The sequence below is a fragment of the Tamandua tetradactyla genome, chromosome 20, assembly GCF_023851605.1.
Source record: "Tamandua tetradactyla isolate mTamTet1 chromosome 20, mTamTet1.pri, whole genome shotgun sequence".
NCBI lineage: Eukaryota > Metazoa > Chordata > Mammalia > Pilosa > Myrmecophagidae > Tamandua > Tamandua tetradactyla.
This window is the reverse complement of record NC_135346.1, coordinates 36,272,104-36,288,902: the sequence shown is the minus strand read 5'-3', so window position 1 is coordinate 36,288,902 and position 16,799 is coordinate 36,272,104. Positions and strand designations below refer to the sequence as shown.

At 38.7% G+C, this 16,799-nt stretch overlaps 1 pseudogene; it reads right to left on the bottom strand.

The window, feature by feature from the left end:
* Window positions 1–13,347: 13,347 nt before the first annotated feature.
* LOC143664550 (mitochondrial nicotinamide adenine dinucleotide transporter SLC25A51-like) lies at window positions 13,348–14,584 on the bottom strand (annotated as a pseudogene).
* Between the last annotated feature and the right edge of the window lie 2,215 nt (window positions 14,585–16,799).

Sequence of the window (16,799 nt, the reverse complement as noted above, 5' to 3'; positions counted from 1 at the left end):
CTTTCTTCCTTCCTTCCTTCCTTCTATCCTTCCTTCCTTCTCTCTGTCTTTCCTTAAAAAAAAAAAAAAAAAAAAAAATTGATTTAAAACCTGGTTCTTCCACATACTGCCTAAGAAACGTTGGAGCATCACCCTGTCTCTAAGCTTTGGTTTCCTCACTGTCTGTGACACATGCACAGCCCTTCCCACTTTCTTCTTCCCTAGTAACAGGGCCTGGATACATTTCAGTAGTTGGCAGAGATCCTTTGCTATCAGGAGAGTGGATCCCACCACCATTCTTGGAGATGCATCCCCAAGGTTGAAACCAAACTTAGTAATGGCTTCCGGAGGCCATAGGTGGACAAGTGACTCAGTTCTATTAGGATATTAGAAGAACCCCGATGAAGAGGGCTCCCCTTCTCAAATAAAAAGCAAAGCTTGTGAGGAGGAGAACTGTATTTCTTACGTCTGCTTCTTGCCTATTGTGTGGACATAGTGCTGGAGTTGCAGCAGCTATGCGGCAACCATGGGGCTTCAAACATGAGGACAGAGGCCAGCATGTAAAGGGTGGAAGAACAGGAGGCTGGACAGAACCTGGGCTCCTGATAGCATCACTGAGCACCGACCTGCATCTGGAATTATTTATGTGAAAAAAGTAAGCCCTTTATGTTTCTGTCCATAAGTTTTGTTTACTTTTAGCTACTCCCAAAAGCATTCCAAACTGATATTCCATCTTTTCTCAGTTAGTATTAGGTTTGATTGTTTTAACCAAAACCTCAAATTATAGAAGTGTTAAAAAGCAGACATTTATTTCTGTCTCAGGTAAATGAGACCAGAGGTACACAGTCAATGGAAGGTACAGCAGCATGGTCACTGGGGCCTCTTGCTGCTTCTCTCTCTCTGCTCCCCCATCCTAACATCTGGCTTCCTTACTCAAAGTTACCTCATGTTCCAAAATAGCTAGTAGAGTTCCAGCCATCACAAAGGCATTCCAGGCAGCAGACAGTAGGAGTGGGGAGGACAAATGGGCACTTCTCCCAGCTAAACTAGCCTCCATTTAAGTAGCCATTCTTGGATGTTCCACACAATACTGTTATTTACAAGTCCCTCATCAGAACACAGTCACACGGCATGCCTGGTTGCAAAGCAGTGAGGGTTTGTAGTCTTTTAACTGGTAGTCACTGCCAGAAGTTCTGCTTCTTAGGAATTGGAGGGAATGATTCTTGAGTGAAAACTGGCAGTCACAGGCATGCCCTTTATATAAAGCTATATTACAACTATATTTTAGTTGTAAGATAAAATGAGTTGATGGATGCAAAATGTTCACCACAGAACATGACATCCTGAATAAAACTCTTTGTGGGGGTAGGAAGGAAGCAAAATATCTTATTTTCACTTTTGAGTTATTACGTAACCAGGTAACCTCTGTTGTGCTAATACAATGTTCCCCAAACTGCAGTTTTTTACATACCATCTTAGCGATTTTTTCCATATTCATATACCAGCTGTTCTGTTAGTTTTCTTTAAATCGACTTGATCTTTACACTTAAATGTATGTATATCATCTCCATAAACAACCAATGTGCCTCTAACAAAACAAAACTTATAACTATTAAAATAAAAATATTCATTTTGGATATCACCTAAAAACCATCTTACGTGACACATTTTGGATGTTTCTCCCTTGAATACTCTGAAATAAATGACATTTGTGATTGATTGCCTCAGTTTGCTTTGGTCATTAATCAATCTCTACTGCTATTTATTTGCTTCATCTAACACTGTAAGATGAAGATTATTCCTTAAATATCTTTGGTAATTAGCAATACTGGCATTTTCTTGAGGTTCAACTACCCTTTAATGAGAACTGATGGCAAGGCAAGAAGAATGTGGTTATGGAACTTAAAGGAAGGCCCATCCATTCAGCAGCTTCATTTTAAATTTTAGGATCCAGACGGAACTCTGTTGAAAACTACCTCGTTAAACAGATTGTCAACTTCAAGTATGTCTTCCATATTTTTTTCTTTTCCGTCTCATCTATCTGTATTCTACTGTTCACCAAGCTCCTTGACGTGATGTTCAGCATCCCCCATGATGCCTCCCATCTCCTACTTTCCTCCGCACTCCCTAACCGAGCTCTACCCCCACCCCCATCATCAAGCAGGCCTGGCATTGCTAAATCCTACGCCATTCCTCGGCTGCTCTCTGCATCACTGTTCCTTCACAGGTAAACTGGCAATTTTACCTCCTGCCTCACTTTAACTGCTAAGCCTGTCATAAGGATAAGAGACCAACTGCGAAAGGTTTTGGAAAAGTGAAAAATGCACACAATAGAGATGGATCATCGAAGTCAATGGCATTCTTGGTGAAGTGGTTCCAAGCACGGGGGACTGCCAGGTTCACCACTTCTGTGCTGTGTGACCTTGAAGAAGCTACTGAACCTCTCTGTGCCTCAGTTTCATGAGGATAGCACCTACCACACAAGATAATATGAAAATTCAATGGATTAATAGACATAAAGCACTTTGAACAGTGCCTGAGACACAATAAGCTCTCAGAACATATTAGTCATTATTATTGTTGTTGTTGTTATTTATTATTATTATTATTATTATTATTATCCCAAAAGGATACTGGTTAAAAGAGTGGGTTCTGGAGTCATACACATTTCATTTCAAATCCCAGCCCATATTTGCACTAGTGGAATGTAAGTTGGTCATGAATCCACTCACATTGCTGCCCCATGTGCTGAAAAAATAGTGTTTATCTCCTTAACGTCTAGATCTGCTCTTTCTCAAAGCCCTCCTACCCCCCTGGGTGGTGGGGAAACAAGCAAAAAAACCTAGACTGAGTCCATTCTGGTGAACCTAGATGGCCTTAGGTAATGCTTGCTCTCTTTCCTCTCTAAGATGTTGACTGGAGGACTTATGTAACGTAGAGGTGTTGGTAGAAGTAGCACCAGGACTACAGGGAGTCAAGCAAGGCAGCCCAGAATGTAAAATTTTAGGAGGCACCTCACGCAAACCTGTGAGTGAGCACCTCCTTAATTCTGCCCCCTGGGCACCTTGCTTGACCCACTCTAGTCCTGGCCCTGGAAAAAGGGGTGCCCCTGGCCTCACACTGGTCTTTGGGTTTGAGCCAGCCAGTTGGGAACCTGATGGTTGCCACTGGTTCTGTCCCTGGGTGCTCTGCTGCTGATGGCTGTGCCTGACACACCCCACAATCTGGCTTCTCTCCTTTGATGTGGGGAGGGGGCCTGGCTCCTCTCTCCTTTGACAGAGGTTCAGTGGCCAATCTGGCCTTACCCTGGCTCTTGCTAAAGCTATCAAATCTCAGTCATATTTTCCATCCAACACCCAGAAATAGGTAGTGCACCCAATCTTCTCTGCTGCCGCTGCCAGGTGGTGCTGCTGTCCCTCAGAGCAGCTACTTGGGGTCCACCCTTGGGCACACGTAGGACCACCTGGGCTCCCTCCACACCTCAAGGAATTTAGAAGGCAACTTACAAAAGCTAACTCAGGCCTCTCTGCCTAATCATGCCGGGCTGCCAAGTTTCTCTGGATGTCCCCCATTTGAAGCAGGGCACCCCAGAGGTATCTCCATTGAGAGCCCCAGGTGTGCCTCAAGTTCAAGGCTCCCTGACCTCTGCACCTCCTCAGCTAACCCCAACCCCCATTCCCCACTCTGACCCAAACTTCACATGTGGGAGTTCGGAACCCACATGCTCACCCCTGTGTCTCTTCCCTCTTCTGCCCACAAAACCCTGGCCTAAAAGAGCAGGCCTCTAGCTTTCTCTCCTGGCTATGCCATACTCTCCTCCTAATCCAGGGCAGCAAGGTACACAGGGCGAAGAGATTTCTTTTCTACACTATAAAAGAAACTATGATCTAAATCTTTAAGGTTTTCTTCTTGATATGTTTAAAAATTTAAGTGAATTTCCTACCTCTTCCTTTCCTTCTCCCTACAACCCCACCTTCTAAAGTCTTTTAATCCTCTTGTCCTTAAATCTTATTTTGAATGTCAGAAGCTGATTAGCTTATTCTTTATCCTTGTATTTCGGCTATAATGCACCCAGTAACCCCATCTCCTGCCTGCAGTAGATGAATAAATTAGGCTAACCCAGGAGTCCATAAAGTACCCAGAAGTGTAAAAGAGGAAAGTTTATTCACACTTTTTCAAAATATAATCCCTACTGCATTTATGACCTTGAATACATTTCATAATTTTTTGAGCTCAGTTTCATTATCTGGAGGAAAGGAAGTTATAATGGTACTAAATCATAGGGTAATTGAGACCAAAGTTCGCATGTATACAAAGACACGTAAATATTCGTGGCCACGTTATTCATTCATAATAATCCAAAACCAGAAACAATTCAAATGCCCATCAGTTGGTGAATGGACAAGAAAATACTGTCTAGCAATAGAATGGGATACTATTTTGGAATAAAAATGAATGAACTTCTGATATCGGGTACTAAATAGATGAACCTCAAAAACATTAAGCTGAGTGAAAGAAGCAGGTACAAACAACCACACTTATGAGTCTAACTTACATGAAAGTATCCAAAACAGGCAAATTTATAGAGACAGAAAGTAAATCAGTCAAGTGCTAAGGGTGGAAATGGGAGTTAACTGCAAAGGGCCACAAGAGAATGTCTGGAATGATGGAAATATTCTAAAACTGGATTTAGAATGATGGCTGCGCATTCTAAAAATTTACTAAAATCTCATGGAATCATACACTTATAATGGGTGGATTTTTGATATGAAATTATATCTCAATAACGCTGTTTTTAAAGTTTGTCTGTATATATGTGTTTTTTCACACACACACCCATATACACAGAATAAGAGCTCCTGACACAGAATAAGCACTTTAATTATGTTGATCACATTTATTACTACTATTATTAACATGTTTATTATTGTTATTAAACTCTCATTTCACATTATTTCCATGGTTGTCGTCCTAGAATAATTTAGGAGAACTGTTTATGTTTAGGGCATTATTTGTTTAAAATGCCTGCTATCAAATTCTTGGTATCTTCAAAAATTCCAGGAGCTATGCCAAAGGTTAGCAAATGCCCTCATTATTTTATTGCACTTTAGAACCAAAGTGGAATATGCATTGTTAGATTATTATTAGCATTCTCAACCACTTTTTTGTCTGTTTGAAAGTCAATTTTCCAAAACACAATACTTGAGACTAAAAATACATAAATAAAAATTAAAACATTCAGTGCACCTGCTTCAATCAGGTGTGTAACCTTTCTGGAGAGTTTTAATATTTATACCCTTCCCTTTAGTTTTTATAAAAGATTCTTCTTTAATATTTAAAAGCACAACCACATCACCTACGTACAATTTGCAGCTCTCTTTCCTATTCATAAGCTAATGTCTATTTCAGTAGAAAGAGAAACCTGAGGACACGTGTACCTCTCATTTGACCAAGAACTATGTACGTCATCATGCTCTTTCCTGAAAGAAGCTATTTTGTTCCACATTGGATTAAATTGCCCATCCAACCTATGCATCCCAAGTTCCAAAGCCTTGTTAGACTTCCTCTCCTCAGCCAGTTAAGAAAACTCATTCCTTTCATCACCCTACGCTGGCCTTTTCCCTCTAGTTAGACAGGTTCCTCACCACCTGGTCCCTGGGCCCCACCCATCCCCTTGCTCCCCATCTGCCATTAGAATTTTACTTACACTACTGCTCCTATCACAAATGATGACCAAGTGCTTGTTGCCATGCCTTAAGACTCTCTCTATCCTTCCATCCCTATCCTCTACTCATTATTTGGGACAATTCACCCTATCTTTCCTGGCATGCACTTATTTCAGGATGAGTAGCATAGTTTTTCTCCAGCATTAGGTTTTGAGCTTCCCAAAGACAAATACCATAATGTCACATCTTTGCGAGTGACTGGCTAATTTAAGGAATTCACCTCCCACTGCACATTCCCTCAAGGACACATGCACATGGAGGAAATGGCATGTTGAATTGCCCACCCAATTTACAGTGTCTTGCCTGTGCCCCTTTCCCTTCCCCTCTCCTTCTCCCTCTCCCTTTCCCTCACCATATAGATAAATTTTCTTAAGTCAGTGGCTCTCAAAGCCTGTCCCAAGCATCAGATAAGCACTACTTGGAAACTTATTGGCAATGCAAACTCTTGAACCCCACTGAAGTCCCACTAAATTTGAAATTCTGAGGGTGGAGACCAGAAATCCATGTTTTAACATGCTCTCCGGGTGATTTAGATGCATGCTGAAATTGCAGCACCATGGCCCAAAGTTAAATGCCTGTGTGATGCAACTTCATTCTCATTGGGATCCATGTAGCTACAACCATCAAATCCTCACTGCACTAGCCATACTTCTAAATTGTCTGCTGCCCCATTAAAAAGACCGCTGTCACCCTCCACATATTTTGCCTTTACTATAGCCAGACAACCACAAAATGAGGGAGAACACAAATCAACTGGTTAACTTCTCAAACTGTTCCCAGAACTAAGCTGACATTATTAATGATCATCATCAGAGATGCTGATGGAACTGAAAAAGTACCTTTGGTGAAAACCATCCTTGGCTTGTGCTCCATTAGAAGCAAGGGTGCAATTGTTCAACTTTTGCCTGATGGAGAAAGACCAGTAGAGGAGGAAAGATAATTTGCTGCAAAGCTTAGAGCACGATTTGGGAAGGCTACTGCAAAAATTAAAAAATAAAAAACAGAAGAGGGCATAAAAGATATTAGTCAGGGTTCTCCAAAGAAACAGAGCCGACAGGATGTATTATCTAATATTAAGAGATTTGTTTCAAACAACTGTAGGGATAGGCAAGTTCGATTTCCTTAGTGCAGGCCACAAATTGGAAACTTGATGAAGGTGAGGATGAATTCCCCTGGAGAAGCTGCCCCGCTGACAAGGAGATAAAAATTCCTCTTTCTGACTGCTGAAATCATTGTTCTTACATCAACGCTTCCAAATGACTGGATAAGAAGACGCCTCTCATTGCAGAAGGGAATCTTCTTTGTTGATTGTAGATGTAATCAGCCATAGATGCAATCAAATGACTAATAATTTAAATCTCTAAAACACCTTAACATTAACAGTCAGGCCAGTGCTTGCTTGACCAAACAACTGGACACCAGAACCTGGCCAAGATGACATATGAACTTGACCATCTCAGAAGGTTCCTTTCAAACAGCAGATTCAATAGACAGGATTAGCAGAATGGAAAGGAGTTTGATTTTTAATTTTTAAAACATTTGCTTGAAGGAGCATGTATTGTTTTTACATGTATTGTTTTAACATATTGTTTTTCCTATGGTCTTAAAATATAATACAAACATTTAAATATTCTCTTAAAAAGAAAAATAAGAATTGAAGTTAATGCATTTGCCTCAGCTACAAGGGTTCACAGGAATTGGAAGGAGGGACAGAAATCGAGACCCAGGTGAACGGCATCTACAAACATTTATTGAGCACCTCCTATATGCACATCTCTCTGCTAAAAGGCTATTGTGACCTCCACCACCAAGCCACCATCATCAGTCACCTCAATATTGTAAGAGCCTCCTAACAGGTTTCCCTGTTTCCATCTTGCCCTCATACAGCAGCCAAAGAGATTCTTCTAAAACATAAACCAGCTCACTCCTCTGCTCAACTCTCTGCCCCCAAGACATCCAACAGACATAATCTAGGATCCAAAGTCCTAACCTTGACCTACTTGGCCCTTGATGGTCTCTCCTGGGCCCCCCACGGCCTCTCAGAACTCCTATCCTACTACTCTCCCCGTCCCTCACTCCACCCCAGCTCCCCTTGCCTTACTGCTGTATTTTAAACACATTCTAAGCATATTCCAACTTCAAGGCCTTTGCATTGACTATTGCCTTTGACTGGAACTCTCTTGCCCCAGATAGCCACACGGCTCTTTTCCCTTTTCCTACAGTCTCTGCTTAAATGTCTCCATCTTAGAAAAACCACCTGCATAAAACAGTACATGTACACACACACCCTCCCTTTACTCTCCCTGCTCCTGTTCTTCTTTATTTTTCTTCATACCTGGTGTATTATATTATTCTTTGGTAGCCTTACCCCACCCCTCTAGAATATAAGCCCATGAGAGCAGAAATTCTGTCAATTTTGTTCTCTGCTATATCCCCAACACATAGAACAGCTTCTTGCACAAAGTAAGTGTTCAGTAAACATTTGTTGGATGAAACAGCTGTTAAACGGATGAATGAATGTTAAGTGCTGAGGATACAAAATGATAAGCTATAGATCCCTGCACTTAATGAGCTCTCAATGATGTTCATATTTATATCCTTTCTCCTGATGAAATGATAATGAGTGTCAAATGTCAGTAAGGCAAGGTATCTGCTTCTCATATTCTCCCTTGGAAAATGCACAAGTGCATTAGCACCTAAATTGTTTTCTTAAAGAAGGTGTAAGTCAAATTCATTTCATAGGATCCATAAGGACAACCACCTTAAAACTGTTGGACTCCTTAAAAACCAATCCGTTTCCATTCACCATAAGTAGCCACATTACTTCTTACTGTCTCACTGCGGTGCCAGGAATCAGGGAGTTACTTTATAACTGATGGATGACTTTTCTCAAATGTTAGTCTCAAGAAAATAGGAGTGATGTACCTTTAAATTATTCTAACTACAGGAAGGTCACCAAGATTTATAGTTCCCCTAATATGTGAAATACCTCACTTCATAAGTGATCCCCAGGAGAGTTGGGGAATACTCAATAACGTTGCTTCCAGGAAAGCAAGCAAAATAATCATTACTTTTAGAAATGCAGTTTGCTCATTAAGTTGGAGTAGCATGCCATGAAATTGATATCAGCAATATTTTTTCTCCCTCATGGTTTGTTTTAATGAAAGTAACATTATGAAGACATTTTCACTTTAACTCCTATTGTGGGATAAAATTATTTTAAAACATCCCCCTTCCTAGATGATCTTCCCTCTTTGTATTATGTGTGCCCTTAATTGCTGTTTTTTTTTTTTACACATTGGACTCCGGAGGTATCTAGGAGCATGAAATCCAAAGGACTGATCAGGTTTTCAAAAGGAACGATAGCAACAGGGACCTTGCCACTAGCTGGCATCAAAGCTTAGTCCAAACAGGAGTTTCCTTCCCTTACAACCAAAGTTCATGCCACAAAAGGAGCCTTCTTGATAAGAAGTCCACTTTCCAGACGATGGTCCTTCGAAGGGGATTCATTGTATCCTCTGTTCTGGAAATCAGGAACTGCAGCAAGTGCTGAGGGATTTAAGTTTGCTTCAGTCTTCTGGTCCCAGTTGAAAACAGTTCCAGAACGTCATGACCTCTGCTTCTATTCCATTGTGTATTTCCCTGAGCTACATAGGAGGGAGCAGGCCAAGGACCCACCAGGAGTCACTGAGCAAGTCCACCAGTGAGCTCTTCAAGACAGCTGTCTGGGAAATCATCTTACAAATATATTAACTATTGACATTGAATAGAAGAATGGAGAGAAAAGGAAAGGAGATGTCTGTGAGCAAGAGACATCCAGTGAAAGATTCAAGCAGCTTACGAACCTAAAATCTCTCAGCTTCCCTAGGGTATAAAGGAAAGAAAATAAACAAGATATCAAAGACTCCCTAAATATGGGAAAGTAAGAGGTTAGAGATTCCTGGGGAGTCTGGGTTAGGTGTCTAGGGAGCCTCTTCTCTTGGGAATAGTCTGAGGCCCAAGTTATTCTTTATTCTAAATGACTTATTGATAATGTTCCTGAATATATACGTATATGTACGTGTGTGTATGTAGTATATATGTAAATATGTATATATATAAAATATCTGGGAACTTACAAACTTATAAGGAACAGCAAATTACAATAGGAAAAACACCTCACAAACATTAGAGGAAGACTTTACAATACCCAAAGAGTTTTTATGGCCATTAACTCTCCAGGGGCAATCAGTGGCCCCAATAGATTGTGATTAGAGGGTACTATTAGTACCTGGACTGTTATTAGTAATGGACTATTACAGGAGAATGAGATAATCCAGTGAGACTGATTCCCTGGACTTATGGATGTATCCATTATAAAATACTTACTATATTAATTTAGAGGTGTTTCCCCTATCAGCCTTTGACACTTCAGTATAAAGGAAAAGGTGTGCTCTGCAGCAGCTAAGCGTGTGGGTTCCTGACTCAGACAGGACTCTAGGTCTGGTCATTTGCTCTACCCTCAGGAGCTGTGACCCCCTGCAAGTTCCTTACCCTCCAAATCTGTTTCCTCACATATTTGGATTATGCCCATCTTACAGTTATCTTTCAGAACCGTTGTAAAGTTTAAATAAAATAATGTGAGGGAAGCATTTGGCACAGGACATGTAATAGACTCAACCTCAGATGTCACTGAAAGAGAAGAGGCTATCGCAAATGCTTGATGAAGCTGGACAAGGAACTGAAGCCAAGTGAGAAACAAAGTCCCTAAGTGGAAAGAGAAATGTGGAGTCATCTACAGCCAGATTGACTGAAATTTTTCTTAGAATCTAAAATTTTCTTAGGACCAACCTGACAGGTGAACTCTGAGTTCATCTTCTGCTTACAGATTATCAAGGACTGTCCAAGGGAAGGGCTCAACATATCTTTCTCAAACTGAATTGAATTTATTAAAGTATGCCAGACAAAACTTGGATCTAGCAGCGTTTGTCCCACTCAAATACCTACATCTGTTGTTTTTTCAGTTCCAATACTAAATGGAATATTTAAGGACTGATTTCCCTTATTTATTTCACATGACTAAGAATGGTGGGTGAACTGCCTAAATATTTTTTAAACTTACTCTTCAGTAGTTTCTATATGTCTACAAAACATCTGCATACCGCACTGCAAGGGAAAAGAAAGAAAAAAATCAAACACCATTTTTAACAGGGAAAAGAAACTTTAAATGAGCACACAAAGTATGCAAAAAATCTTGACGGAGCGATGTGGCCTTTTACAGAGAAAAGCAACAATAACGTACTGTTTAAAAACAGAGAAAATATCTCTTTAAAATCTAGCTTTTAAAAAAGGTCAGAGAAGTTTAAAGTTTACTCAAGTGTAAATGTCAATTGGAATAACTGATACCTGTGAGAAAATGGAGAGACCACTGACCTTTTATCCAAAAGAAGGCTAGATATCATGTCTATGAAAGGTGAGGGGAAGAGAACATTTGGAAGGATTTTTAACATTGGAAAGAAGCCAGAATGAAGGAAAATCTAATTAACAGAAATTATTAGTTCCACACACAGAATACTTTTAGATGCAAAGGCCTACCTAATATGGTTAAACTGAAAAGGTAATATATTAAGTTATTATTTGATCAGAATTCACAAGAGGTTTCACCCAGGAATCACTGTTATCCTAGATACCACAATTTCTCATCATTTTTAGCCTTAGACCTTAACTTCATTTTCAGGCAAATTTTCTACTGGTAGTGCCACAAGCTCCATGTTCCACAGAAAGAATCTGCTTATTGAACAATGCAAATTAAATGCCAGTATTTAGTCTTCTCTTGATTGGTCTGACCTGGATCACATGCCCATCCCAGAGCCAATCACTGCAACTGTGGACATGGGAAAAGTTGATCGGCTTATGTCCTTCCATTGTTAGAGTTAGGACCCTCCCACGCATACCACGTGGCTTTTAATATTGTGATACAAAATAAGATGGTATGGGAGGAATGGGTATAGGAAATTGATAAATAAATGCCCATTACACAGTGACTAAGCCAAAACAACCTTCTTAACTGTGATTAAGCTACCCTTTCTTCAAAAGGTTTGAAATGAAGTAACTTGTCAAGAGAATGAAATTCAAGCAACCGTGTGAACCAACAAACTTATCTCGAGCCATGTTTATCCCTTTAAGAAATGGAACCTCTGAAGAAGCACCATAAAATCAACTCAGCTGAAAAATGTAGTTAGTGGGGAAAACTTTATTTCGTTAAATTTTCAGGAGACTTATCTCTAATCTAGACCGGTTTTTAAACTTCTTCATAATCAAGACCCAATAAGCCTTTCCAATTCTATCTCTTAACACTCTTGGCTCATGTCATGCTTTTCATACAGTCCTCATCTTTACCAGACTTCTCACCACTTCCCCAAAGCATCAGGATTTTTACATGTCCATGCTTTGGGATTCGGTGCTTTTTGTGTTTCCATTTTATACCCACCATTGGCTTATTATTTATACCTCTTGTTCTAACTTTTAGTTGCTGCCCTAGGATTTACAATACATATCTTTATTAATCTACCTTCAAATAATATTATATTGCTGCACAGAAAGTGGACAAACCTTAACAGCAGCATACTTCCAATTCTCCCCTCCCATCCTCTTTGATCTGGTTGTTCTACATTTCACCTTACATGCATTATAGCTCCACAATACATTGCTACTATTTTTGCTTTACACAATTATCTTTTAGAATAATTAAAAGTAAGAATAAGATCTTTTATATTTACCTTACTTCTGCCATTTTCCAAGATCGGTACTTCTTTTCTTACCTCCAAGTTTCTCTCTGGTATCATATTCCTTCTCCTAAAGCGTGCTCTTTAATACATTAGCACAGGTCTGCTGGCAATAACTTCTCTCAACTTCTGTTTACACTAAAAATTCTTAGTTTACCTTCAGTTTTTTTTAAATATTTTTATTGAAAAATCTACATACACATACATTCCACACATGGTGTACAATCAGTGACTCAGAATAGCATCACATCGTTGTATATTCATCACCATGATCATTTCTTAGAACATTTTCATCACTTCAGAAAAAGAAATAAAAAGAAGAAAAAAAAGTCATATATAACCTACCTCTTACCCCTCCCTCTCATTAACCACTAGTATTTCCATCTATCCAATTTATTTTACCCTTTGTTCCCCCATCATTTATTTATTTTACCTTCCGTTTTAAAAGATGTTTGCATTGGGTATAAAATTTACAGTTGACAGATTTTCCTCTTTCCTTCCAATAGTTTAAAGATAACACTCCTTTTCTTCTGACTTGTATATTTACAGAAAGTGGGCTGCTACAATTCTAATCTTTATTCCAATGTAGATTATGTGTTTTTCCCTCTGGTTGCTTTCAACATTTTCTCTTTATCATTGGTTTTCAGTAGTTTGAATATGTGCTCAGTTGTGTTTGATTTTTTGGTTTCTTTTTTCCTACTGAAATCTTTTATTTTATTATTTTGGTACTTAAAGAAAATAGTTTTGCCCATAGGTCACTGAACCCTGGACTTAAAATACCAATTTGTATGTGACTGATTAGGAACTAGGACAAACTGCATTCTTCTTACTTGTATTTGGTTGGTAAATAGCACTTAACTAAGACTTAATGATATCTTTCATATAACCTTTATCATGAACTCTTATTGCATTGATTATTCCCCAAGATCTGAGGAACCGATGCTAATTCAGATAGGCATCTCTGAAAAGGTGTATCAGTTTTCTGTCCCGTCATCTTCTGATTTGTATATTTACTGAAAGTGGTTCTTTTCCATATGCCTATGTATGTTTTTTTGTTTGTTTGTTTGTTTGTGTGCTTTTGTAAGCTGTATGGCAAGGTCACATTTCATTCTTTTTCCATGTGAGTAGCCTGATATTGCAGCACCATTGGTTGAATTTTTAGTTTATTTGTTTATTTTTTGTTGGTGGTGGTTTGTATGTTTTATTTGGGAAGTGCATGGCAGGGAATTGAACACTGGTCTCCTGCAGGCAGGTGTGAATTCTACCATTGAATTACCCTCACACCCCCATATTCCTATGTATGCCATGTGTTTTTTCCTCTGAGTGCTTTCAACATTTCCTCTTTATCATTGGTTAAATCAAGTCAGATTTTTTTGGAAAACCTTAGGGAAAGACTGAAATTCCTCACCAACATGAGACTGCATGTGAGTTTTTACATTAAGTAGAAAAAACAAGAGTCCCAACATAACACCCAATAGCCCTTCACAGATAAAAATCATTGACCAAAGAGTCCTGTGAAAAATTGCCATAGGTAAATATGCCTTAATGGAACCCTGAAGGCCCCAAAAAAGGGACATTGCTGAATCCATTGCAGAAAAAAATGGGCACCAAGTCTTGATAATACTTTCTAATATTACAGGATTTCAGTGCCCTGAAAGCCTGATAACTGTTTGTAAATTTATCATAATGCTTGTAGTCTTGAAGCAATGTGAAAATTGCTTCTGTTGTCCCTGCAAGTACTGCTGCTACATAGGAGTTACAAACTGTGGAGTACTGACATGCTTACAGAAAAAGCAAGTAAAATCCTCATACAAACCAAACATAAGGACCAGTGTAGTTGTCTTCTGCATTAATAGGGGAAAGATTCTGCAATACAAGTTTCAAAATCCATCCCTTCTCAATTGAAGTATTGCATCCTGCGTTTCAGTTCCATAAAGCTGCTGCCAGAAAAGAACCTTCTGAATAGAAAAAGTGATTTCTGTATTATTGAAAGCTGCACAGCAGCCACCAAGTAATGTTTCATTTCACAAACATTTTACATATGTAAATATGTAATATCATATCTTGTTTTGATGATATCATTAGTGGCCTCTTTTCATGGGCTTCTGAATCCATCAGGTTGCTTAAGAACTTTCTTCTTCAGGAAGGATTTTTTTAAACCTATTAACACTATCTAGGTCTGATGGTTTGATATCTTTTCCATTTTCATCCATTGCTAATATCTCTTAGGTTCTCTCTTCTGGAGACAATTGTCGTAACAGAAGTTCCTGTATAATACTTTACTCTTCAGAATTTCAGAATCATCATCGCAGACATCCCAACCCATGCCCAGTAGCCACCCACCTGCAGCCCAGTAAGTGAGTGACACCACACAGGTGCAGTGTGTTTGGTTTTGTTTTATTGTTTTTATGTGTATACTGATTGGAGTTTTCTAAATTTCCTAGATCTGTAGTTTGATACCTTATAATATTTTTTGGAAAATTTTCAGTCATTATCCCTTCTTATATCCCATCCTTTCTCCCTCTTCTCCTTCTGGGATTCCAATTACACAGATGCTAGACCATTTGATATTGTGCCATAATTCTTGGAAATTCTTTTATGCTTTTCTCTTGCTGTGTTACAGTTTGGATAATTTTTATGGACCTATCTTCAAGTTCAGTGATTCTTCAGCCAAGCCAAATCTACTGATGGATCCATCAAAAGAATTTTTATCTCTGATTTATGTGTTTTTTTATTTCTGGCATTTACATGTGACTCATGCTTAAACTCATCTCTCCACTGAAATTCCCCATCTGTACATGCATGTTGTCCACATTTTCCACTAGATCCTTTAACATAAATAAATTATAATTTACTTTAAAGCCCCAGACTGATAGTTCAACATCTTGGTCAACTCTGAATCTGGTTTTGCCCATTGCTTTGTCTCTTGACAATGTTTTTTTAATTGCTTTTTTGCATCTCATAATATTTTTTATTGAATACCAGATATTGTGTGTAAAGCAGTGAAGTCAATAGTGTGCCTGAAAATGAGTATCCTTCTTTGATCAGGCTGTTTGTTTTGGAATTTAGTAAATCTAGCAAATGTAATGCTACAGAGGTTGCACTCATGCAGTTAGACTTTCTTTCTTGTACCCCTACCTTTTTTTTCTAGCAATAATAGGTCTTTACTAATGCCCTAAAGGCTCATAACCCCCTTTTTTAAGTCTCTAGCTCTGTAGGAGATATGGGTCTGATCAGGAGGGTGGAATTTTGCACTATTCTCACAGTGGCTAATCCCCTCCTCTACACTTGCATTAACAAGGGAGGCTCTCTCTGGTCTCTTGCCCTGCCCCCCAATTTTCTTGTTAGCACCTGAGGAAGTTCTGTAGAAAAAGTATGCTGGTAGGTACAGAATCTCCTTGAATCTGTGGCTCTAAATGAGAAAATAATCCCATTTACAATACTAACTAAAAGAATCAAATCTCAAGTAATAAATTTAACTAAGGATACAAAAGACTTGAATATTGAAAATTACAAAACTTTGCTGCAATAAATTGAAGACATAAATAAATGGCAAGACATCCCATGTTCACAGATTGGAGGACTTAATATTATTAAGATATCAATACTACCCAAAAACATCCACAGGTTCCAAGCAGTCCCTATCAAAATTCCAACAGCCCTTTTTAAAGAAATGGAAAAGCCAATCATCAAGTTCATATGGAATTGCAAGGGGTGCCAAATAGCTAAAACTATTTTTAAAAAGAAGAATAAAGTTGGAAGACTAACATTTCCTAATTTCAAAACTTACTGCAAAGCTACAATCAAAACAGTGTGGGACTGGCATAAGGATGGACAGATAGACTAATGGAATAGAATTAAAAATGCAGAAATGGACCCATACTCTATGGCCAACTGATTTTCTACAAGGATGTCAACTATATGTAATTGGGAAAGAATATTCTCTTCAACAAATGGTGTTGGAAAAACTGGATATCTATATGCAAAAGAATAAAAGTGGAACCCTACCTCACACCATATACAAAATCAACACAAAATGGGCCAAAGACCTAAAAATAAGTGCTAAAACCATAAAATTCTTAGAAAATAACACAGGGGGAAACCTTCATGACCTGGGATTCAGCGATGAATTCTTAGATATGGCATCAAAAGCATGAGCCACAAAAGAAAGAATAAAGTCAACTTCATCAAAATTAAAGACTTCTGTGCATCAAAGGACATTAACAAGAAAATGAAAAGATCATCCACAGAATGGGAGAAAAGAATTGCAAATCGTATATTAGATAAGGGCTTAATATCCATAATATATAAATGCAACAGCAAAAAGACA